This window comes from Parasteatoda tepidariorum, chromosome 8 (assembly GCF_982258835.1).
Source record: "Parasteatoda tepidariorum strain Cologne lab strain chromosome 8, Ptep-v5.0, whole genome shotgun sequence".
NCBI classification, from domain to species: domain Eukaryota; kingdom Metazoa; phylum Arthropoda; class Arachnida; order Araneae; family Theridiidae; genus Parasteatoda; species Parasteatoda tepidariorum.
This window is the reverse complement of record NC_141762.1, coordinates 9,904,466-9,931,738: the sequence shown is the minus strand read 5'-3', so window position 1 is coordinate 9,931,738 and position 27,273 is coordinate 9,904,466. Positions and strand designations below refer to the sequence as shown.

Below are 27,273 nucleotides of genomic sequence, written 5' to 3'. Positions count from 1 at the left end.
ATAGACGCATATCAAAATAGCTAACTCTTGAAATGACGTTGCACAGCTTCCTTTTTGCTTTCCTTCTTATTAACGACAATAATCAAGTAACAAGAAATTAGAATTAATAAAAATGATATCTGAAAATCGTTACAAATATATCTATTCGCAATGCCAGATAACAAATATATACTCTCGATTCGCATTTAACGAAACTGATGAAAGAATAATAAATTTTGTTTCTTGCAAACGATTTTCTTCTACCGTGAAACAAAAGTAAAAAATTCTTTATCTGACACTTGATTTGTTAAGGGCGTGTCAGCATTAGACGCGTCATTTTTAATGGCCCAATTAAATCCATTGCTCTTACAACGCCATATAATAATTTCTTTTATCAAAAACGAATGTTCTCCTTATTTATCGATATATGTCGTCAAGCCTATAAGTCCAATATGATTTTACGAAATCATAACCCTCTTATGATAATTCTATGATAAATATCGTAAAAGAACGAATAACGAATATATATCGTAAAACGAATATATACCGTAAAGTGAATTAAATTTCAGTCAGACGTGCGCAACTTTTAAAAGTTTTTATATTATTTTGAAAGCATATTTGTTTAATTTGATAAAGAAGTAAATTAAAACTATATGCAGTCGCGAATCTATATTATATAAAACGCTAATACGTACGTATGTATCAATAAAACCGATGATATTTCTTTTCTCACGTTGGCAACAGTTTTCATTTTTAATTGATGAGCTTCGGTGCGCAAGTAGATGCGTAGTGAGCATCATATGGCTAATCGGGTGAATTCTCACCGAATTATCAAAAAAATTCTCACAAAATTATCTTCATCGAAGCCGATGCTTTTCATCCAGCGTTCAGTACTATTTCATATTGTTTTACAACACATGGTTTTAGCCCTCTGGTGGGAAAGACTTTAAAACAAAACTCACAACAGTTACTTTTCTCAACAACTGAAATTTAGAACAGTTTGTTTAAGAAAAATATGTGAACTGTTTGCAATTTCAAATTAATATTGAAATGCACAGGTTTAGAATTTTCTACAGTGAAAAGTTTTCGGAACTTCAGTGTTCAAAAAAGTAAACAAAAGCTAGACGTTAAGAACGTATCCAATGAGCGAGCAAAGCGAGCAATTTCGAACTGCGAAAGCAGTTTCGGGGGTTCGCGAGCGCCAGCGAGCAGGGGGCGAAGCCTCCTAGTGATTACTTAAAATTCAATGACCTTTTCTTAACTCGCAACGCAGTGTAGGTGCTTCACTAGAACAAGAATATTATTTAACACCACTTGGTTTAAAGTACCCATCACCAGTTTTTTTTTATTCAGCAGCACTAAAATTTATAGCAAAGTAAGTTATGATACGCCGTATCATCTACTTAAGAGTCAGTCAATTCATTTTTACGATACAGCATTGAAAAAAATCATTAATTTAGGATGTATAAATACAATATTTCTTAAAATAATGATATCATGAAAATCATTAATTTAGGATGTATAAATATAATATTTGTTAAAATAAAATTAACTTATTAAATAAACCTTCACACGGCTGAAAGAAACTATTAACATGATTTCGAAACTGAGGTGAGTAGGAATTAAATATTATGAAATTATTTAATACAATTGAAAGATTTACTTAAGTCTTCTCATTAGAACATAATTATCCTCGTTTCTTAACAAAAATCATGCATGGCTTTTCATAATAATTCTGTTTTTTCTGTCCAACAATTCGCGTCCAACCTCATATGAGGCAAAATCAAACTAATTTATGCAAAGAGTACATGCAACTGAACTCGGTGTAAGCTAGTTTTTTGCAGCCTTTTAAAGTGAGTATAAACGCAGGATTCGTTATTAACTGGAAATAACTAGAGTTTTTCAACACCAAATTCGGATAGGTTTTTACAGAGTAAGAACTGTCTTTGGTTCTTGGTGTAATTAGACAAAGGAACCAAAAGTTATCAGTGATGTTTCACTGTGCCACTTTGACGCAAAGCAGATGCCACCGTTTTTGATGTAAAGATACATTTAAATTTTTTACAGTGTCACTTAACGCTATTTTTCGAAGATCGGTCGCCAAGCAAAATAAAAAAGCCACGGTTTAAGAGTCATGCACTTGAAGAAATGCGATGATTTTAAACTATATCATACCTGCCAACTATCACTCTTTCCGAGAATTGATTTTCAGAGTGGTTGTAAAACAATGAACGAAAAACAATCTGACTATTTTGACCCCATTGAAATTCGCTTGTGCATGGATTATTATGCTTTTATATATTTATTGTAATTATTTATATGTAGTGGTGATCAAACTCATTTATAATTATCATTATAATTCAAAAAGTTAATTGGAATAACATGAGTATTGCTACCACTTTAAATATGAAAATAAAATCTTCCGGAAAATCCGGAAGAGTTGGCAGGTATGTGTCTTCTTGCCGTGAGGAATTATCTGGATCTTAGAACGGGCATATAACTTAAATATTTTAAAAGTTATTAAATATTCCTAAAAAACGACAATTTGGTGGCATTTTCCCACTTAGACCAAAATTATCAATATCACCGTTAAATCTGTCGAGTCTCAAAGTCCTCCATGTTCCCATAACAAATCAATACCTCTGGGGGTACCGATCCAGGAGTTTCCTTGTCTTCTGGATTGGTTCAAAATTACAAGGCTACGGCGTTGAAAATTTGTAGTCGTAAACCCAAAAATTGGGTCAACTGTTCAACGGCGGTCATAAAATAAAATATCACCGTCTTATTCTCCGTTTTGATATTTTTTTTGACCCAGGTAATGAAGTATTGGAGTAAGTTTTTAAATATTAAGAAATTCAACCTCAAATTCTTTTAATTTTCGCAAAACTGTGGCTTTTCTTCATATTGACGTTTCAGATCATTTTCAAAGTAAGCACAGACAACGTTGGCTAAACGTGACCTAACAGTTATGAGAAACTGTTTCATACTCACAGCAGTTATGAAAATAGCATATTATTTTCAAAAAAACATCGTTTTATTTAATAACGGAGGCTTCTTAAAACAGCTTTAAGATGTTTTACAGTTTGGAAAAGAGGAATGAGGTTTCACGATATTGAAAACGGGGGATAGATAATAAAATATTGGTGACCATTGGTTAAAGGATTTTAACGATGTAATGTTTAGTTTTTCTCTTTTAGCACATTTTTTTCAGCATTCTTTTTATGCAGTTTTCAAAAAATAAATCACTTATTTTTTTAGTTACTAAACCTTTCTGAAGATATGTTCGTATAAATATAAAAACTTCGAATAAACCTTTTTACCTATTATTTTTAATTTTTTTTCGACAGCCATGGCAGGAGTCCACAAAGTGCGATATGAACAAGAACCACCGGAAAGACGAATGGGAATTTTGGGTGGTAAGTAAAGTGTTTGTGCAACTTAACAGTTATCAAATGAAAATAGAATTTTTCGTATTTCAAATAAAATAAAGTATTTTAAATTTTATTTCCACTTAATCATTAGATTGAACTTAGTACAGTAAGAGATCTGATATAAATCTCTAACCCGAATTCCGCATCAAGCAGTTTCGTATTTATCAGATGTGTTATTGTCTTACATGCATAATATCAAATTGTTTAATTTACGAATAAATTAAAATATAGCAAAAATGAAAATTTAACATTGCTTTTAAAAATTTGCTAACCTTTTTAAAATTTATGATAATTATATAATAGTGTTTTCTGTACCACCTCGACTGTTACAAACAAATGTAGGCCAATCGCTAACGCCCCTTTTTTACTTCAAGCGAGTTTTTTATTAATATTTATTTTTTCTCCAAATGTTTTAATATTTTTGTAATTTACACGTGATGTTGCTGATATTTAGTTTTTCACGTAAGCATTATTTATACTCCCCATTTCCTTTGTCAAAACAAATAGGTAATTCAATTAGTTAGGCGATCCGAAATAGTTTCCGGATGTCTAAAAAGTCCCCGAAGGTATGAAAAATCAATTACAAAAATAGAAGAAGACAGAAATACAAATTAAGTCATATTCTGCTTACGAAACTGGGACTTTTAAGCAAATTTCAAGCCTAGTTATGAAGTTTGTCAACAGATGGCAGGAAACATGACTGGATGGATGGTAACAGTATATTCCTGCACGAGGAGGCTGTTAATTTTGTCCTACTGCACTGCATCATTGCTTCAAATGGTATCTTTTTTAAAAACATTGTTTCATAGTTTTACTGAATTAGGAGTGCCATTTAGTAACGAACTTTGTATTTTTTTAAACAGTTTCCCGCAGAAAATACGAAAGATTGAATCGAACATTTCACTCCTTTTCATCTTTTGATTTTTGAATAATTTGAACTGATTTTTCAAATGGTTAAATCGGTAAAATTAAGTAAACTTCCAACCACCGCAATTGATTAAAACACTAGATGTATTATGGTACAAAATAGGCTTTTCATATTTTTTTTTTAAAATTTCTATCTATTTTACTTTTCAGTGAAAAGAAATAAATGTTTTAACTGGAAACAACCCTATCCTTATTTTATTAATATAATATTCGTATATTTTTGGATGTGTTCATTATTTACCTGATGGATTATTGCTGCTCTTTTTTTAAGTTATTACAAATTTTTTAATGCACTATCATTTCCTTTTTTTTAGGTATCAAAGAAATGGCTGATGATATACTCAGTACTGCCGGAGTTCACAACCAATAATTTGATTGCTAATTGTTGGAATTTTAGCCGTAAAAAATGGGATTTCCAAAAAAAATTAAAAACATAGTGTAATCTAAAAAGTTTAAAATAAAGACTAATTCAAACTCTTTTGTTTAATGTTTGTCAAGTATGCATTATACAGGGTCTTTATAATTAAAGTTCCACTTTGAAATGGCTATAAAAATAAAACTACCCGACCAAATGTCATCAAACTTGGTAAATGTCTATAAGAGGTCATGGGATTTTAGTTCCCGCAAAAAAAAAAAATAAAAATAAAATTTACCACCAGCGAAGAAAGGCGCTGTAGGCAACAGTGTTAAACAAATGTGAAATATGCAAATTTGCTTTACACGTCTTTTACCGTAAATTTGCCGTAAACCTTGCTGTGTCATTGGACCTCGCCGTTTTCCTCATACAGTACGGAACTTTTGTAAAGCCCTCCGTTCATTGCTGTCGCATTCATAGCGACGTTTCACGAGCAAAGCACGGTCTTGCATGGTATCAAACATTGTCGACTCAGAACAGTGACAGCTCAGACAAGGCGCGTCACCTTTATAACTGCAAAGTCACATGACGTGTAAAATAAATTTGCATATTTCACATTTGTTTAACACTATTGCATACAGCGCCGTTCTCCGCTGGTGGTGAATTTTTGAACTTTTTTTTTGTTGCGGGAACTAAAATCCCATGACCCCTTATAGACATTTACCAAATGTTATGACATTTGGTCGGGTAGTTTTATTTTTATAGCCATTTCAAAGTGGATCTTTAATTATAAAGACCCTGTACTTACCACCATAGTAACATTTATTTCTAAAGTACATTTATTATGTTTATTAAGAAATTCACTATTACATAAAATTCTAAGAGAATAATGGTATACTTCAAGTGTAATCTGCCTACTTTAATTGAAAAACAAATTCAAAGACAAAACACCAAACACTAGACGTCAGAACAATGATCATCAGCTGTAGCTACATGTAGTCTAGCTACGTATTTCAGTTTTTCGGGTCATAATCAAGGACAACAAACAATTTTTTTCTCGGTTATTGCTGCGGAAAAAAGAAAAGTCTTTTTTTTTTACTTTTAGAGATTAAACGATTAATTCTAATTAAAAAAAATACTTCGTAGTATTTTTTTATAGTTTCTATCACAGATGTCCATGCACTCCGATTTGAGAGTAATTTTTTTTTTTCAGTGACAGCAAAATTTACAATTTAACCTTTTGCATTCCGAGCTGTTTGAACAAATGTTGACACCAAATAATTTAAACTACAACCTAGAATATTTTTAAATAATTTCTACTATATGTACTACCACACATTAAGTCATTAAATCATTAAAAAAAACTGTCGCAACGTTGCTTTGGGTGTTTAAATTAAAGTTACATTTTGTTTTGCTGCACAAAAACTATAAGAAGATTATATGTGTAGATGAGTTTTCAAGGGTCACGATGAATTTAATAAGATTAACAATCATTAATAATTAATGCGACAATAATTAACTATTAAACTTGGTAGAAAAAACCCATACAGAACGCACAGCAGGCAGCAGAAATACAACTACAGAGGAAAAATTTGTTAAGATGTTTATGAACTTGACGCAGAGTTTTCTTTTCGAACTTCGAAAGTTAATGCCATTTTAATCGCTTTTTTGCAATTTTTCTCCCACCACTTTTTTAAATTTTTTTTTGTTTTGCTTTCAGTTACATTTTGTTTCGTTGTTCTAATTCAATAAGAATTCGAAAGTTTAAATCAAGAAAGTGTGTCGAAAAAGATACAGGAAGTACGATAGAATAAAAAAAATTCCTACTTGAAAATTAATTCGAATTTAGTTATCTGATACTACGTGCTTATTTTGTTCATACTTTTTAAAACGTGTTTCTATAAATTTAACCCCTTGGGGACGGTTGATTCAGAAAAGCATTCGTACAAAATCAGAATCAAGTTGTAATTAAATAAAAAACGGTAACTTAAATGTAGTCGTTGCTAATTTGACAGACTTACTTTGCTTTTACTTTAATTATTGTTAGTTTAATCATATATATAATCAATATTAATTCAAAGTATAACTAAATAGTTTTAGTTTGAACAAAGTAATGGTGAATTAAATAAATCAAATAATTATAACTCCACCCACAAATAAACTGCTAAAGAATTACTTTGATTACCAGTTTTATCTTTTTACCCTGATTGATACGGTTTTATGCTGGCACGTATTTGTGACAGTCGGCCCGAAAGGGTTAATATAAAATAGTTTAAAAAGAATGGTAATTGAAATGAAAAAAAAATTGTTATATATTCAAAGGCAAAACTATTGGAAAAGTGGTAATAATTCGTTAAGGAGAAATATAAAAAATCACCATATTATTATTGACGCGTAATTAATTGAATGTAATATATGTATATTGAAATACAAGAAATAAACTATGTGCAAAAAAGCTTAAGTAATGGATTAAAGATATTTAATTCTCTATAAGAACCGAAAGAAATCGTCATAGTATCTACAGTCACTAAATCTTATACACTGTATCTTATGTACGAAAAAGCAAAAATAATCCAGAAAAGATGCTTTTTCATTTTTGAGAGCCATATTATTATTAGCACTAATGCTTTAATAATATTGATAATATGTATTAATTTTATTGTATAACCATCGTTGAACAGTCGACCCAATTTTTGGGCATACGACTATTAATGTTCAACTACAAGAAATAAGCTACCTTGTAATTTTGAACCCGATCCAGAAGACAAGGGAATTCCTGGATCAAGTATTGGGAGAAATTTTGCCTTCATGGAGGACTTTTTGATGGAACTAACCCGCGTTTGCGTTAGATGGAGCGGAAAACTTCCCACGGTTAACCTGATGGCAAGGGAACTCTAACCCATGTTCCGACTACCACGTTAGAGGATATTTCTTGTTAGCACTGTGGTCTGCGCAAGCTAAATGTGAAATTCATATCGACCAGCCATCGTCAGGATTCGAACCCGATTCTCCTCATTGGAAGGCAAACTATCTATCCCCTGAGCGATCGCGACATCATTATATATATATATATATATATTATATATATATATATATTCAAAATGAAGAATAAAACAAAGAAAAATTATAGACATATGAAAAAAAGGGAGTGGGAAATAATAAGTAAAAAAAATAACAAACAACATATTATTTAAAAAAAAAAAAAAAAAAAAAATTTAATTAAAAAACCGGAAAAAAAGCCGAAAAAAAAAGATATAATCTTTTCTTCAGCCCACACGATTATATCCGCAAAACAGAGTGCTTTCTGATATTGTATCAATAAAGCCAAAGCAAAATATATTAATACAATAGTGTTAGGAGCACTCAAAAAATTTTTTATAAAATAACTACATAAAAATAGATCATAAAAAGTAAAAATAACATGTAAAAACAGATAATAAAATAAAATAAAAAGAAAAAACATTAAAAAGAGGGGACTATAAAGCGAGTAGCAAAATCATAACAACTTACATGGACAGATATTTTTCAAGAATGATTTAAAAATGTTTTCGCAGAAAGATTGCCAGATTACAAAATATGAAAACAAAAGATGAAAGCAAAAGCGCAAATTGAGTGTAACAAGAGGGTTTTAAAGTGTCGTTCTTACTTCACTGCTGAAGTGATTTGTTATGCTGAGTTTTGATTTGTTAGTTACCAAGGATGGTCCCGAAATGGATGTGCGCAAGGTAATATTATACTGGATAAATTTAAAAATTGATCATAAATAGTTTTAGAAGATAGATGTTTATTTAAGAAAAAATATAAAATAGAAAAGAGAAACATAAATTGCCTGCTTTGCAAATAATTTTAGCCGCGGATTTGCACGATATGGATTAGCACATAGAAAAATTATTTAAATTATCAAAGAAAGAATTTTAATAGATAATTTTAACATGGATGTGCCCGAAATGGATTTGCACATGGAGAAATAAACAAAGAAAAAATTTTAGCAGATAATTTTAACCACGGATTTGCCCGAAATGGATTTGCACATGGAAAATTGTATAAATTAATAAAGAAATTTTTAGCAAACAATTTTATCCACGGATTTGCCCGAAATGGATTTGCACATGGAAAAACTGTATAGATTAAAGGGAAATTATTTAGCAAAGGAATTTTTAGTAAATAATTCTAACCACGGATTTGCCCGAAATGGATTTGCACATGGAAAGATTAACAAAGAAAAAATTTTAGTACATAATTTTAGCCACGGATTTGCCCGAAATGGATTTGCACATGGAAAATTGTATAAATTAATAAAGAAATTTTTAGCAAACAATTTTATCCACGGATTTGCTCGAAATGGATTTGTACATGGAAAAACTGTATAGATTAACAAAGGAAATTATTTAGTAAAGGAATTTTTGGTAAGTAATTCTAACCACGGATTTGCCCGAAATGGATTTGCACATGGAAAAATTATATAAATTAACAAAGAAATTATTTAGTAAATAATTTTGGCAATGAATTTTGGCCTGAAATGGATTTGCACATGGGAAAATCATAAAAATTAACAAAAAAAAATGTTTAGAAAATATATCCACCAAAATATACGATTAATTCAATGATTTTATATAAAATTTTATTACATTAGTTGGGTATCCATTGTTTTTTATCAGATTTTGAAAGAGTTTATCGATTTGTTTTTTGGATAAATAAATATTACTACATATTCTTTTAATTTTGTCATTTCATTAAAAGTGGTATTTAAATAGATGCTCCTAGAAACATTAGAATTCCAAGTAACTCGTTTATTATTATTAAAATTAAAATCATTTCTTTTATCGTATAAATCAACAAAGCAGATATTTTCAACTTTCATAATACCCAAATCCAAAAAATTGAAATTAATATTATCATCATGATTACGAAGTAAGATTAGTTCCTCAGGGTATATATCACTCAATAAAACAGTAAAATCTTGGAAATTAAAGATAATTAAGTCATCAATATATCTAAAAACAAATTTAATACTCAGAGTATAATTTTTTTCATAATAATGCAAAAATAAGTTAGCTAAGAGAGATGAATAATTAGATCCCTGTGGTATTCCATTAATTTGAAGAAAGATATCCCTTCCATTGTAAAGATAATTACTAAAAAGACAAAAATTAATCAGAATTTCCCAATAATCAAAATCGCTACAAAGGATATTTTTAAAATCATAGTAATAATTCAAAAGGACATCTTTTAGTTTAGAAAGGGGAATGCTATTGAAAAGATCCTGGAAATCAAAAGTCGCAATAGAATTAATTTTATTATGTTTAATGAAATCTAAAATCGGTTGATTATTAGTGATTATCCAAGAGAAACCTTCTTTAGTAATCTAGTTAATAATCTTATTTAAGTAGTTAGAGAAAATGGTGCCAGGTTTAGTTAAATAAGTATTAGACCCACATGTAATAGTTCAAAATTTAACTGGAATTTTATGAAATTTAGGACTGATAATTAAGTAAGGAAATTGTATATTGCTAATTTTAATTTTTAATCTCTTGTAAAAAGCTAAAATTTTTTTAATGGCAATATTATTATTGAAATTACTAAGTTCAAAATTTTTACTATTTTTTAATTCCGTATTTAAAAGTTCAACATAGAATTTTTTACAGAATATAGCATAATTATTGTTAGCTTTGTCTATGGGAGTAATTACAAAATTTTTTTGAAGTTGCTATATTGATTGAACAATATCAGAAAAATTTGTTGAATTGTTATTCTTATTTAAATCATCCTTATTATTGAAAATAAAGTTTTTAATGTAATAATAAACTCCCCATTTCCATTCTGTTAGCATACCTAAAGGTAAAGAGAATCTATTTGATATCTTTAAACAAAAACTATTGAGATCATTAAGAAAGAATTTTAGAATCTTATTGATTGATATATGGTAAATGGGTCTAAATTTTGTGCCTTTTATCATTAAATTCCTAAGTTCCAAGTTTTCTATAATATTTAAATTACCAGTGATAATATGTTTATGATGTTTATCAACAAAATCAAAATATTTATCCTCCTCACAGTGACATTCATAATCGGATATATTAATACTCCCTAAATTTTTGCTTATATCATTATAGTTAAAAATGGTTCTACCAAGAGATTTGTTATATTTAAAACTTTTAATTATGTTAAAATCTTTTAATGGAAATAAAGCTTTAAAATTTTCAAAAATGTTGTGAAATTTGATCTTATCGAAAATAGGATTTTGAAAGTTAATAACGAAATATAAATTATCTAAACTTTTCTTATTATTAGGCAAAATTTTGCTCATTTTGGCTTTTATAAGATCGAAACAAAGAATTTTGAAATGTAAATTAATGAAAGAAAAGTTAATAATAAGATCGTAGAACTTATATGTTTCATAATTCTTAAGGGAGAAGACAAAATCTTTAATTGGTTTAATGCTATATTGTTTATTAATGTCTTTTTCCATATTAGAAAGAAATTTTATATTTAATTTGTCACTATTAAGAGAGTTTCTATTACTTCTTGAACCCCGTTTACCTCTATTTGTACGCTTATCTTTAATATGAAAAAGTGAATAAGTTGATGAGTTATTGTAGTTAATCTGTGTATGTTGGAAGGTATCGTTTAGCCCATACGGCAGAATTGTTTTGTATAGAAGCATGTTGTAATTTTCTTTCTGTAGTCTTAAATCTAAGTCCTCTATAATATCTAAGATATTAATTTTAACTCTGTTTAATTTATGTACTCTAAAATGATTCAATTCCAGGTTATTGATAGTCTTATTACTGTTAATATCAGAACGGTGTTGATTAATTCGAATGTTAAGAGAGTTACTAGTTTGTCCAACATAGTTCATATTACAGAAACCACAGGTTAACATATAAATAACATTTTTAATTTTACAAAAAGATTTGGAGCTAACGTTATAAGGAACAGAATGTTTTTTGTCAATATTAGGTCATATATATTGTCAATTAATATATATATATTGTCAATTAATATCCAGTATAATATTACCTTGCGCACATCCATTTCGGGACCATCCTTGGTAACTAACAAATCAAAACTCAGAATAACAAATCACTTCAGCAGTGCAGTAAGAACGACACTTTAAAACCCTCTTGTTACACTCAATTTGCGCTTTTGCTTTCATCTTTTGTTTTCATATTTTGTAATCTGGCAATCTTTCTGCGAAAACATTTTTAAATCATTCTTGAAAAATATCTGTCCATGTAAGTTGTTATGATTTTGCTACTCGCTTTATAGTCCCCCCTTTTTAATGTTTTTTCTTTTTATTTTATTTTATTATCTGTTTTTACATGTTATTTTTACTTTTTATGATCTATTTTTATGTAGTTCTTTTATAAAAAATTTTTTGAGTGCTCCTCACACTATTGTATTAATATATTTTGCTTTGGCTTTATTGATACAATATCAGAAAGCACTCTGTTTTGCGGATATAATCGTGTGGGCTGAAGAAAAGATTATATCTTTCTTTTCCGGCTTTTTTTCCAGTTTTTTAATTAATTTTTTTTTTTTTTTAAATAATATGTTGTTTGTTATTTTTTTACTTATTATTTCCCAACTCCTTTTTTTCATATGTCTATAATTTTTCTTTGTTTTACTCTTCATTTTGAACTTATCTAATGAGTGCTGTTTACTTGCAGCTTAAGCGCAATAAATGATTCTTATTGTTTTTCTTAACTTTCTTAGTGTTTTCTTGTATTTATTTTATTATATATATATATATATATATATATATATATATATATATATATATATATATATATATATATATATATATATATATATATATATATATATATATATATATATATATATATATATATATATTACTTGAATTAATAATATATGTATTAACTGGAATAAAGTAAGATGTGTTCTAAAAAGCAAAGTTAAAGGATAAAAGGTTAATAGGAACCGTGGAAAATCAAATATTACGCTTACTTAATGTGTAAGTGATGGTAATATGCACTACTGGTATCATGTTAATAGGTGCTGTATTGATAAGAACTCTATTACGGGTTTTCCGTAGTTTCAGAAAATATTTTTTTCAGTGATAGCAAAGATAGTGTATTATCTTCGCTTTGACACTGGTGTATGAAATTAAGAGAATTTGCAGACTTGGTCTATTATCTCCAGAACTACTGGCCCGCTTTCTATGAAATTTGATATGTACATATATTGCAATACGATACAAAACAAATAACCGTTCAACAATTGTAATACGCATGCATGATCGTGCGTAACACTGGTTGGAGTCGGTTCATACCGACTGCAGCTGTTCATACCTTTCGAACATAAAAAATGGGTTAATAGGGAGTATGGTCCCTTCTTACAGATATACAGGCCCTGCAGTCCGATTTCATACTTGAAATAAGGCAGTTTATCCTTTCTTGTGGTAATTGGCCTGAATTGTTCTGTGGCAATTTCATACCTTCCTACTCCAACGAGTGCTACGCACGATTATGCGTGCGTATTATAATTGTTGAATAGTTGTTTTGTATTGTATCAATATACGTATATATCAAGTTTCATTAAAATTGGTCCAGTAGTTCTGGAGATAACGTAGAGACCCAGTCTGCAAATTCTCTTAATTTCTTACACCAGTGTATTTTAATAAATAAGAATTAAAAGAACTTAGTTCCATCACTACTTATAAATACACCAGTGTATTTTAATAAATAAGAATTAAAAGAACTTAGTTCCATCACTACTTATAAATACACCAGTGTATTTTAATAAATAAGAATTAAAAGAACTTAGTTCCATCACTACTTATAAATACACCAGTGTATTTTAATAAATAAGAATTAAAAGAACTTAGTTCCATCACTACTTATAAATACACCAGTGTATTTTAATAAATAAGAATTAAAAGAACTTAGTTCCATCACTACTTATAAATACACCAGTGTATTTTAATAAATAAGAATTAAAAGAACTTAGTTCCATCACTACTTATAAATACACCAGTGTATTTTAATAAATAAGAATTAAAAGAACTTAGTTCCATCACTACTTATAAATACACCAGTGTATTTTAATAAATAAGAATTAAAAGAACTTAGTTCCATCACTACTTATAAATACACCAGTGTATTTTAATAAATAAGAATTAAAAGAACTTAGTTCCATCACTACTTATAAATACACCAGTGTATTTTAATAAATAAGAATTAAAAGAACTTAGTTCCATCACTACTTATAAATACACCAGTGTATTTTAATAAATAAGAATTAAAAGAACTTAGTTCCATCACTACTTATAAATACACCAGTGTATTTTAATAAATAAGAATTAAGAGAACTTAGTTCCATCACTACTTATAAATACACCAGTGTATTTTAATAAATAAGAATTAAGAGAACTTAGTTCCATCACTACTTATAAATACACCAGTGTATTTTAATAAATAAGAATTAAGAGAACTTAGTTCCATCACTACTTATAAATACACCAGTGTATTTTAATAAATAAGAATTAAAAGAACTTAGTTCCATCACTACTTATAAATACACCAGTGTATTTTAATAAATAAGAATTAAAAGAACTTAGTTCCATCACTACTTATAAATACACCAGTGTATTTTAATAAATAAGAATTAAAAGAACTTAGTTCCATCACTACTTATAAATACACCAGTGTATTTTAATAAATAAGAATTAAAAGAACTTAGTTCCATCACTACTTATAAATACACCAGTGTATTTTAATAAATAAGAATTAAAAGAACTTAGTTCCATCACTACTTATAAATACACCAGTGTATTTTAATAAATAAGAATTAAAAGAACTTAGTTCCATCACTACTTATAAATACACCAGTGTATTTTAATAAATAAGAATTAAAAGAACTTAGTTCCATCACTACTTATAAATACACCAGTGTATTTTAATAAATAAGAATTAAAAGAACTTAGTTCCATCACTACTTATAAATACACCAGTGTATTTTAATAAATAAGAATTAAGAGAACTTAGTTCCATCACTACTTATAAATACACCAGTGTATTTTAATAAATAAGAATTAAAAGAACTTAGTTCCATCACTACTTATAAATACACCAGTGTATTTTAATAAATAAGAATTAAGAGAACTTAGTTCCATCACTACTTATAAATACACCAGTGTATTTTAATAAATAAGAATTAAAAGAACTTAGTTCCATCACTACTTATAAATACACCAGTGTATTTTAATAAATAAGAATTAAGAGAACTTAGTTCCATCACTACTTATAAATACACCAGTGTATTTTAATAAATAAGAATTAAAAGAACTTAGTTCCATCACTACTTATAAATACACCAGTGTATTTTAATAAATAAGAATTAAGAGAACTTAGTTCCATCACTACTTATAAATACACCAGTGTATTTTAATAAATAAGAATTAAAAGAACTTAGTTCCATCACTACTTATAAATACACCAGTGTATTTTAATAAATAAGAATTAAGAGAACTTAGTTCCATCACTACTTATAAATACACCAGTGTATTTTAATAAATAAGAATTAAAAGAACTTAGTTCCATCACTACTTATAAATACACCAGTGTATTTTAATAAATAAGAATTAAGAGAACTTAGTTCCATCACAACTTATAAATACACCAGTGTATTTTAATAAATAAGAATTAAGAGAACTTAGTTCCATCACTACTTATAAATACACCAGTGTATTTTAATAAATAAGAATTAAGAGAACTTAGTTCCATCACTACTTATAAATACACCAGTGTATTTTAATAAATAAGAATTAAGAGAACTTAGTTCCATCACTACTTATAAATACACCAGTGTATTTTAATAAATAAGAATTAAGAGAACTTAGTTCCATCACTACTTATAAATACACCAGTGTATTTTAATAAATAAGAATTAAGAGAACTTAGTTCCATCACTACTTATAAATACACCAGTGTATTTTAATAAATAAGAATTAAGAGAACTTAGTTCCATCACTACTTATAAATACACCAGTGTATTTTAATAAATAAGAATTAAAAGAACTTAGTTCCATCACTACTTATAAATACACCAGTGTATTTTAATAAATAAGAATTAAGAGAACTTAGTTCCATCACTACTTATAAATACACCAGTGTATTTTAATAAATAAGAATTAAGAGAACTTAGTTCCATCACTACTTATAAATACACCAGTGTATTTTAATAAATAAGAATTAAAAGAACTTAGTTCCATCACTACTTATAAATACACCAGTGTATTTTAATAAATAAGAATTAAGAGAACTTAGTTCCATCACTACTTATAAATACACCAGTGTATTTTAATAAATAAGAATTAAGAGAAGTTAGTTCCATCACTTCTTATAAATACACCAGTGTATTTTAATAAATAAGAATTAAAAGAAGTTAGTTCCATCACTACTTATAAATACACCAGTGTATTTTAATAAATAAGAATTAAGAGAAGTTAGTTCCATCACTACTTATAAATACACCAGTGTATTTTAATAAATAAGAATTAAGAGAACTTAGTTCCATCACTACTTATAAATACACCAGTGTATTTTAATAAATAAGAATTAAGAGAACTTAGTTCCATCACTACTTATAAATACACCAGTGTATTTTAATAAATAAGAATTAAGAGAACTTAGTTCCATCACTACTTATAAATACACCAGTGTATTTTAATAAATAAGAATTAAGAGAACTTAGTTCCATCACTACTTATAAATACACCAGTGTATTTTAATAAATAAGAATTAAGAGAACTTAGTTCCATCACTACTTATAAATACACCAGTGTATTTTAATAAATAAGAATTAAGAGAACTTAGTTCCATCACTACTTATAAATACACCAGTGTATTTTAATAAATAAGAATTAAGAGAAGTTAGTTCCATCACTACTTATAAATACACCAGTGTATTTTAATAAATAAGAATTAAGAGAACTTAGTTCCATCACTACCTATAAATACACCAGTGTATTTTAATAAATAAGAATTAAGAGAACTTAGTTCCATCACTACTTATAAATAAACCAGTGTATTTCAATAAATAAGAATTAAGAGAACTTAGTTCCATCACTACTTATAAATACACCAGTGTATTTTAATAAATAAGACTTAAGAGAACTTAGTTCCACCACTACTTATAAATACACCAGTGTATTTTAATAAATAAGAATTAAGAGAACTTAGTTCCATCACTACTTATAAATACACCAGTGTATTTTAATAAATAAGAATTAAGAGAACTTAGTTCCACCACTACTTAAAAATACACCAGTGTATTTTAATAAATAAGAATTAAAAGAAGTTAGTTCCACCACTTCTTATAAATACACCAGTGTATTTTAATAAATAAGAATTAAGAGAACGTAGTTCCATCACTACTTATAAATACACCAGTGTATTTTAATAAATAAGAATTAAGAGAAGTTAGTTCCATCACTTCTTATAAATACACCAGTGTATTTTAATAAATAAGAATTAAGAGAACGTAGTTCCATCACTACTTATAAATACACCAGTGTATAAGAATTAAGAGAACTTAGTTCCACCACTACTTATAAATACACCAGTGTATTTTAATAAATAAGAATTAAAAGAACTTAGTTCCATCACTACTTATAAATACACCAGTGTATTTTAATAAATAAGAATTAAAAGAACTTAGTTCCATCACTACTTATAAATACACCAGTGTATTTTAATAAATAAGAATTAAGAGAACTTAGTTCCATCACTACTTATAAATACACCAGTGTATTTTAATAAATAAGAATTAAAAGAACTTAGTTCCATCACTACTTATAAATACACCAGTGTATTTTAATAAATAAGAATTAAGAGAACTTAGTTCCATCACTACTTATAAATACACCAGTGTATTTTAATAAATAAGAATTAAAAGAACTTAGTTCCATCACTACTTATAAATACACCAGTGTATTTTAATAAATAAGAATTAAGAGAACTTAGTTCCATCACTACTTATAAATACACCAGTGTATTTTAATAAATAAGAATTAAAAGAACTTAGTTCCATCACTACTTATAAATACACCAGTGTATTTTAATAAATAAGAATTAAGAGAACTTAGTTCCATCACTACTTATAAATACACCAGTGTATTTTAATAAATAAGAATTAAAAGAACTTAGTTCCATCACTACTTATAAATACACCAGTGTATTTTAATAAATAAGAATTAAGAGAACTTAGTTCCATCACTACTTATAAATACACCAGTGTATTTTAATAAATAAGAATTAAAAGAACTTAGTTCCATCACTACTTATAAATACACCAGTGTATTTTAATAAATAAGAATTAAGAGAACTTAGTTCCATCACTACTTATAAATACACCAGTGTATTTTAATAAATAAGAATTAAGAGAACTTAGTTCCATCACTACTTATAAATACACCAGTGTATTTTAATAAATAAGAATTAAGAGAACTTAGTTCCATCACTACTTATAAATACACCAGTGTATTTTAATAAATAAGAATTAAGAGAACTTAGTTCCATCACTACTTATAAATACACCAGTGTATTTTAATAAATAAGAATTAAGAGAACTTAGTTCCATCACTACTTATAAATACACCAGTGTATTTTAATAAATAAGAATTAAGAGAACTTAGTTCCATCACTACTTATAAATACACCAGTGTATTTTAATAAATAAGAATTAAAAGAACTTAGTTCCATCACTACTTATAAATACACCAGTGTATTTTAATAAATAAGAATTAAGAGAACTTAGTTCCATCACTACTTATAAATACACCAGTGTATTTTAATAAATAAGAATTAAGAGAACTTAGTTCCATCACTACTTATAAATACACCAGTGTATTTTAATAAATAAGAATTAAAAGAACTTAGTTCCATCACTACTTATAAATACACCAGTGTATTTTAATAAATAAGAATTAAGAGAACTTAGTTCCATCACTACTTATAAATACACCAGTGTATTTTAATAAATAAGAATTAAGAGAAGTTAGTTCCATCACTTCTTATAAATACACCAGTGTATTTTAATAAATAAGAATTAAAAGAAGTTAGTTCCATCACTACTTATAAATACACCAGTGTATTTTAATAAATAAGAATTAAGAGAAGTTAGTTCCATCACTACTTATAAATACACCAGTGTATTTTAATAAATAAGAATTAAGAGAACTTAGTTCCATCACTACTTATAAATACACCAGTGTATTTTAATAAATAAGAATTAAGAGAACTTAGTTCCATCACTACTTATAAATACACCAGTGTATTTTAATAAATAAGAATTAAGAGAACTTAGTTCCATCACTACTTATAAATACACCAGTGTATTTTAATAAATAAGAATTAAGAGAACTTAGTTCCATCACTACTTATAAATACACCAGTGTATTTTAATAAATAAGAATTAAGAGAACTTAGTTCCATCACTACTTATAAATACACCAGTGTATTTTAATAAATAAGAATTAAGAGAACTTAGTTCCATCACTACTTATAAATACACCAGTGTATTTTAATAAATAAGAATTAAGAGAAGTTAGTTCCATCACTACTTATAAATACACCAGTGTATTTTAATAAATAAGAATTAAGAGAACTTAGTTCCATCACTACCTATAAATACACCAGTGTATTTTAATAAATAAGAATTAAGAGAACTTAGTTCCATCACTACTTATAAATAAACCAGTGTATTTCAATAAATAAGAATTAAGAGAACTTAGTTCCATCACTACTTATAAATACACCAGTGTATTTTAATAAATAAGACTTAAGAGAACTTAGTTCCACCACTACTTATAAATACACCAGTGTATTTTAATAAATAAGAATTAAGAGAACTTAGTTCCATCACTACTTATAAATACACCAGTGTATAAGAATTAAGAGAACTTAGTTCCACCACTACTTATAAATACACCAGTGTATAAGAATTAAGAGAACTTAGTTCCACCACTACTTATAAATACACCAGTGTATTTTAATAAATAAGAATTAAGAGAACTTAGTTCCACCACTACTTATAAATACACCAGTGTATTTTAATAAATAAGAATTAAAAGAAGTTAGTTCCACCACTTCTTATAAATACACCAGTGTATTTTAATAAATAAGAATTAAGAGAACGTAGTTCCATCACTACTTATAAATACACCAGTGTATTTTAATAAATAAGAATTAAGAGAACTTAGTTCCATCACTTCTTATAAATACACCAGTGTATTTTAATAAATAAGAATTAAGAGAACGTAGTTCCATCACTTCTTATAAATACACCAGTGTATTTTAATAAATAAGAATTAAGAGAACTTAGTTCCATCACTACTTATAAATACACCAGTGTATTTTAATAAATAAGAATTAAGAGAACGTAGTTCCATCACTTCTTATAAATACACCAGTGTATTTTAATAAATAAGAATTAAGAGAACTTAGTTCCATCACTACTTATAAATACACCAGTGTATTTTAATAAATAAGAATTAAGAGAACTTAGTTCCATCACTACTTATAAATACACCAGTGTATTTTAATAAATAAGAATTAAGAGAACTTAGTTCCATCACTACTTATAAATACACCAGTGTATTTTAATAAATAAGAATTAAGAGAACTTAGTTCCATCACTACTTATAAATACACCAGTGTATTTTAATAAATAAGAATTAAGAGAACTTAGTTCCATCACTACTTATAAATACACCAGTGTATAAGAATTAAGAGAACTTAGTTCCACCACTACTTATAAATACACCAGTGTATTTTAATAAATAAGAATTAAGAGAACTTAGTTCCACCACTACTTATAAATACACCAGTGTATTTTAATAAATAAGAATTAAGAGAACTTAGTTCCACCACTACTTATAAATACACCAGTGTATTTTAATAAATAAGAATTAAAAGAAGTTAGTTCCACCACTTCTTATAAATACACCAGTGTATTTTAATAAATAAGAATTAAGAGAACGTAGTTCCATCACTACTTATAAATACACCAGTGTATTTTAATAAATAAGAATTAAGAGAAGTTAGTTCCATCACTTCTTATAAATACACCAGTGTATTTTAATAAATAAGAATTAAGAGAACGTAGTTCCATCACTACTTATAAATACACCAGTGTATAAGAATTAAGAGAACTTAGTTCCACCACTACTTATAAATACACCAGTGTATTTTAATAAATAAGAATTAAAAGAACTTAGTTCCATCACTACTTATAAATACACCAGTGTATTTTAATAAATAAGAATTAAAAGAACTTAGTTCCATCACTACTTATAAATACACCAGTGTATTTTAATAAATAAGAATTAAAAGAACTTAGTTCCATCACTACTTATAAATACACCAGTGTATTTTAATAAATAAGAATTAAGAGAACTTAGTTCCATCACTACTTATAAATACACCAGTGTATTTTAATAAATAAGAATTAAAAGAACTTAGTTCCATCACTACTTATAAATACACCAGTGTATTTTAATAAATAAGAATTAAGAGAACTTAGTTCCATCACTACTTATAAATACACCAGTGTATTTTAATAAATAAGAATTAAAAGAACTTAGTTCCATCACTACTTATAAATACACCAGTGTATTTTAATAAATAAGAATTAAGAGAACTTAGTTCCATCACTACTTATAAATACACCAGTGTATTTTAATAAATAAGAATTAAAAGAACTTAGTTCCATCACTACTTATAAATACACCAGTGTATTTTAATAAATAAGAATTAAGAGAACTTAGTTCCATCACTACTTATAAATACACCAGTGTATTTTAATAAATAAGAATTAAAAGAACTTAGTTCCATCACTACTTATAAATACACCAGTGTATTTTAATAAATAAGAATTAAGAGAACTTAGTTCCATCACTACTTATAAATACACCAGTGTATTTTAATAAATAAGAATTAAAAGAACTTAGTTCCATCACTACTTATAAATACACCAGTGTATTTTAATAAATAAGAATTAAGAGAACTTAGTTCCATCACTACTTATAAATACACCAGTGTATTTTAATAAATAAGAATTAAGAGAACTTAGTTCCATCACTACTTATAAATACACCAGTGTATTTTAATAAATAAGAATTAAGAGAACTTAGTTCCATCACTACTTATAAATACACCAGTGTATTTTAATAAATAAGAATTAAGAGAACTTAGTTCCATCACTACTTATAAATACACCAGTGTATTTTAATAAATAAGAATTAAGAGAACTTAGTTCCATCACTACTTATAAATACACCAGTGTATTTTAATAAATAAGAATTAAGAGAACTTAGTTCCATCACTACTTATAAATACACCAGTGTATTTTAATAAATAAGAATTAAAAGAACTTAGTTCCATCACTACTTATAAATACACCAGTGTATTTTAATAAATAAGAATTAAGAGAACTTAGTTCCATCACTACTTATAAATACACCAGTGTATTTTAATAAATAAGAATTAAGAGAACTTAGTTCCATCACTACTTATAAATACACCAGTGTATTTTAATAAATAAGAATTAAAAGAACTTAGTTCCATCACTACTTATAAATACACCAGTGTATTTTAATAAATAAGAATTAAGAGAACTTAGTTCCATCACTACTTATAAATACACCAGTGTATTTTAATAAATAAGAATTAAGAGAAGTTAGTTCCATCACTTCTTATAAATACACCAGTGTATTTTAATAAATAAGAATTAAAAGAAGTTAGTTCCATCACTACTTATAAATACACCAGTGTATTTTAATAAATAAGAATTAAGAGAAGTTAGTTCCATCACTACTTATAAATACACCAGTGTATTTTAATAAATAAGAATTAAGAGAACTTAGTTCCATCACTACTTATAAATACACCAGTGTATTTTAATAAATAAGAATTAAGAGAACTTAGTTCCATCACTACTTATAAATACACCAGTGTATTTTAATAAATAAGAATTAAGAGAACTTAGTTCCATCACTACTTATAAATACACCAGTGTATTTTAATAAATAAGAATTAAGAGAACTTAGTTCCATCACTACTTATAAATACACCAGTGTATTTTAATAAATAAGAATTAAGAGAACTTAGTTCCATCACTACTTATAAATACACCAGTGTATTTTAATAAATAAGAATTAAGAGAACTTAGTTCCATCTCTACTTATAAATACACCAGTGTATTTTAATAAATAAGAATTAAGAGAAGTTAGTTCCATCACTACTTATAAATACACCAGTGTATTTTAATAAATAAGAATTAAGAGAACTTAGTTCCATCACTACCTATAAATACACCAGTGTATTTTAATAAATAAGAATTAAGAGAACTTAGTTCCATCACTACTTATAAATAAACCAGTGTATTTCAATAAATAAGAATTAAGAGAACTTAGTTCCATCACTACTTATAAATACACCAGTGTATTTTAATAAATAAGACTTAAGAGAACTTAGTTCCACCACTACTTATAAATACACCAGTGTATTTTAATAAATAAGAATTAAGAGAACTTAGTTCCATCACTACTTATAAATACACCAGTGTATAAGAATTAAGAGAACTTAGTTCCACCACTACTTATAAATACACCAGTGTATTTTAATAAATAAGAATTAAGAGAACTTAGTTCCACCACTACTTATAAATACACCAGTGTATTTTAATAAATAAGAATTAAGAGAACTTAGTTCCACCACTACTTATAAATACACCAGTGTATTTTAATAAATAAGAATTAAAAGAAGTTAGTTCCACCACTTCTTATAAATACACCAGTGTATTTTAATAAATAAGAATTAAGAGAACGTAGTTCCATCACTACTTATAAATACACCAGTGTATTTTAATAAATAAGAATTAAGAGAACTTAGTTCCATCACTTCTTATAAATACACCAGTGTATTTTAATAAATAAGAATTAAGAGAACGTAGTTCCATCACTTCTTATAAATACACCAGTGTATTTTAATAAATAAGAATTAAGAGAACTTAGTTCCATCACTACTTATAAATACACCAGTGTATTTTAATAAATAAGAATTAAGAGAACGTAGTTCCATCACTTCTTATAAATACACCAGTGTATTTTAATAAATAAGAATTAAGAGAACTTAGTTCCATCACTACTTATAAATACACCAGTGTATTTTAATAAATAAGAATTAAGAGAACTTAGTTCCATCACTACTTATAAATACACCAGTGTATTTTAATAAATAAGAATTAAGAGAACTTAGTTCCATCACTACTTATAAATACACCAGTGTATTTTAATAAATAAGAATTAAGAGAACTTAGTTCCATCACTACTTATAAATACACCAGTGTATTTTAATAAATAAGAATTAAGAGAACTTAGTTCCATCACTACTTATAAATACACCAGTGTATTTTAATAAATAAGAACTAAGAGAACTTAGTTCCATCACTACTTATAAATACACCAGTGTATTTTAATAAATAAGAATTAAGAGAACTTAGTTCCATCACTACTTATAAATACACCAGTGTATTTTAATAAATAAGAACTAAGAGAACTTAGTTCCATCACTACTTATAAATACACCAGTGTATTTTAATAAATAAGAATTAAGAGAACTTAGTTCCATCACTTCTTATAAATACACCAGTGTATTTTAATAAATAAGAATTAAGAGAACGTAGTTCCATCACTACTTATAAATACACCAGTGTATTTTAATAAATAAGAATTAAGAGAACTTAGTTCCATCACTACTTATAAATACACCAGTGTATTTTAATAAATAAGAATTAAGAGAACTTAGTTCCATCACTACTTATAAATACACCAGTGTATTTTAATAAATAAGAACTAAGAGAACTTAGTTCCATCACTACTTATAAATACACCAGTGTATTTTAATAAATAAGAATTAAGAGAACTTAGTTCCATCACTACTTATAAATACACCAGTGTATTTTAATAAATAAGAATTAAGAGAACTTAGTTCCATCACTACTTATAAATACACCAGTGTATTTTAATAAATAAGAATTAAGAGAACTTAGTTCCATCACTACTTATAAATACACCAGTGTATTTTAATAAATAAGAACTAAGAGAACTTAGTTCCATCACTACTTATAAATACACCAGTGTATTTTAATAAATAAGAATTAAGAGAACTTAGTTCCATCACTACTTATAAATACACCAGTGTATTTTAATAAATAAGAACTAAGAGAACTTAGTTCCATCACTACTTATAAATACACCAGTGTATTTTAATAAATAAGAATTAAGAGAACTTAGTTCCATCACTTCTTATAAATACACCAGTGTATTTTAATAAATAAGAATTAAGAGAACGTAGTTCCATCACTACTTATAAATACACCAGTGTATTTTAATAAATAAGAATTAAGAGAACTTAGTTCCATCACTACTTATAAATACACCAGTGTATTTTAATAAATAAGAATTAAGAGAACTTAGTTCCATCACTACTTATAAATACACCAGTGTATTTTAATAAATAAGAACTAAGAGAACGTAGTTCCATCACTACTTATAAATACACCAGTGTATTTTAATAAATAAGAATTAAGAGAACTTAGTTCCATCACTACTTATAAATACACCAGTGTATTTTAATAAATAAGAATTAAGAGAACTTAGTTCCATCACTACTTATAAATACACCAGTGTATTTTAATAAATAAGAATTAAGAGAACTTAGTTCCATCACTACTTATAAATACACCAGTGTATTTTAATAAATAAGAATTAAGAGAACTTAGTTCCATCACTACTTATAAATACACCAGTGTATTTTAATAAATAAGAACTAAGAGAACGTAGTTCCATCACTACTTATAAATACACCAGTGTATTTTAATAAATAAGAATTAAGAGAACTTAGTTCCATCACTACTTATAAATACACCAGTGTATTTTAATAAATAAGAATTAAGAGAACTTAGTTCCATCACTACTTATAAATACACCAGTGTATTTTAATAAATAAGAATTAAGAGAACTTAGTTCCATCACTACTTATAAATACACCAGTGTATTTTAATAAATAAGAACTAAGAGAACGTAGTTCCATCACTACTTATAAATACACCAGTGTATTTTAATAAATAAGAATTAAGAGAACTTAGTTCCATCACTACTTATAAATACACCAGTGTATTTTAATAAATAAGAATTAAGAGAACTTAGTTCCATCACTACTTATAAATACACCAGTGTATTTTAATAAATAAGAATTAAGAGAACTTAGTTCCATCACTACTTATAAATACACCAGTGTATTTTAATAAATAAGAACTAAGAGAACGTAGTTCCATCACTACTTATAAATACACCAGTATATTTTAATAAATAAGAATTAAGAGAACTTAGTTCCATCACTACTTATAAATACACCAGTGTATTTTAATAAATAAGAATTAAGAGAACTTAGTTCCATCACTACTTATAAATACACCAGTGTATTTTAATAAATAAGAATTAAGAGAACTTAGTTCCATCACTACTTATAAATACACCAGTGTATTTTAATAAATAAGAATTAAGAGAACTTAGTTCCATCACTACTTATAAATACACCAGTGTATTTTAATAAATAAGAACTAAGAGAACGTAGTTCCATCACTACTTATAAATACACCAGTGTATTTTAATAAATAAGAATTAAGAGAACTTAGTTCCATCACTACTTATAAATACACCAGTGTATTTTAATAAATAAGAACTAAGAGAACGTAGTTCCATCACTACTTATAAATACACCAGTGTATTTTAATAAATAAGAATTAAGAGAACTTAGTTCCATCACTACTTATAAATACACCAGTGTATTTTAATAAATAAGAATTAAGAGAACTTAGTTCCATCACTACTTATAAATACACCAGTGTATTTTAATAAATAAGAATTAAGAGAACTTAGTTCCATCACTACTTATAAATACACCAGTGTATTTTAATAAATAAGAACTAAGAGAACGTAGTTCCATCACTACTTATAAATACACCAGTGTATTTTAATAAATAAGAATTAAGAGAACTTAGTTCCATCACTACTTATAAATACACCAGTGTATTTTAATAAATAAGAATTAAGAGAACTTAGTTCCATCACTACTTATAAATACACCAGTGTATTTTAATAAATAAGAATTAAGAGAACTTAGTTCCATCACTACTTATAAATACACCAGTGTATTTTAATAAATAAGAACTAAGAGAACGTAGTTCCATCACTACTTATAAATACACCAGTGTATTTTAATAAATAAGAATTAAGAGAACTTAGTTCCATCACTACTTATAAATACACCAGTGTATTTTAATAAATAAGAATTAAGAGAACTTAGTTCCATCACTACTTATAAATACACCAGTGTATTTTAATAAATAAGAATTAAGAGAACTTAGTTCCATCACTACTTATAAATACACCAGTGTATTTTAATAAATAAGAATTAAGAGAACTTAGTTCCATCACTACTTATAAATACACCAGTGTATTTTAATAAATAAGAACTAAGAGAACGTAGTTCC

General features: G+C 26.8%; 2 long non-coding RNA genes across 5 annotated transcripts in view; one reads left to right on the top strand and one right to left on the bottom strand.

Annotated features, from left to right (window-relative positions):
- LOC107436673 (uncharacterized) overlaps nucleotides 1-27,273 on the top strand; it is a 51,768-nt gene that overhangs the window by 14,922 nt on the left and 9,573 nt on the right. For 2 of the 4 annotated variants that reach the window (XR_015428636.1, XR_001583131.4), the window contains exons 2-3: nucleotides 3,327-3,395; nucleotides 4,652-4,814. The exons of the other annotated variants lie outside the window; for them this stretch is intronic. This is a non-coding gene — a long non-coding RNA (uncharacterized LOC107436673). Of the gene's footprint in view, nucleotides 1-3,326; nucleotides 3,396-4,651; nucleotides 4,815-27,273 lie in introns of those variants that run through there. 4 annotated transcript variants of the gene reach the window in all.
- The window catches only part of LOC139425548 (uncharacterized), a 62,719-nt gene that overhangs the window by 33,368 nt on the left and 2,078 nt on the right, over nucleotides 1-27,273 (bottom strand). The gene's annotated exons all lie outside the window — the stretch shown is intronic.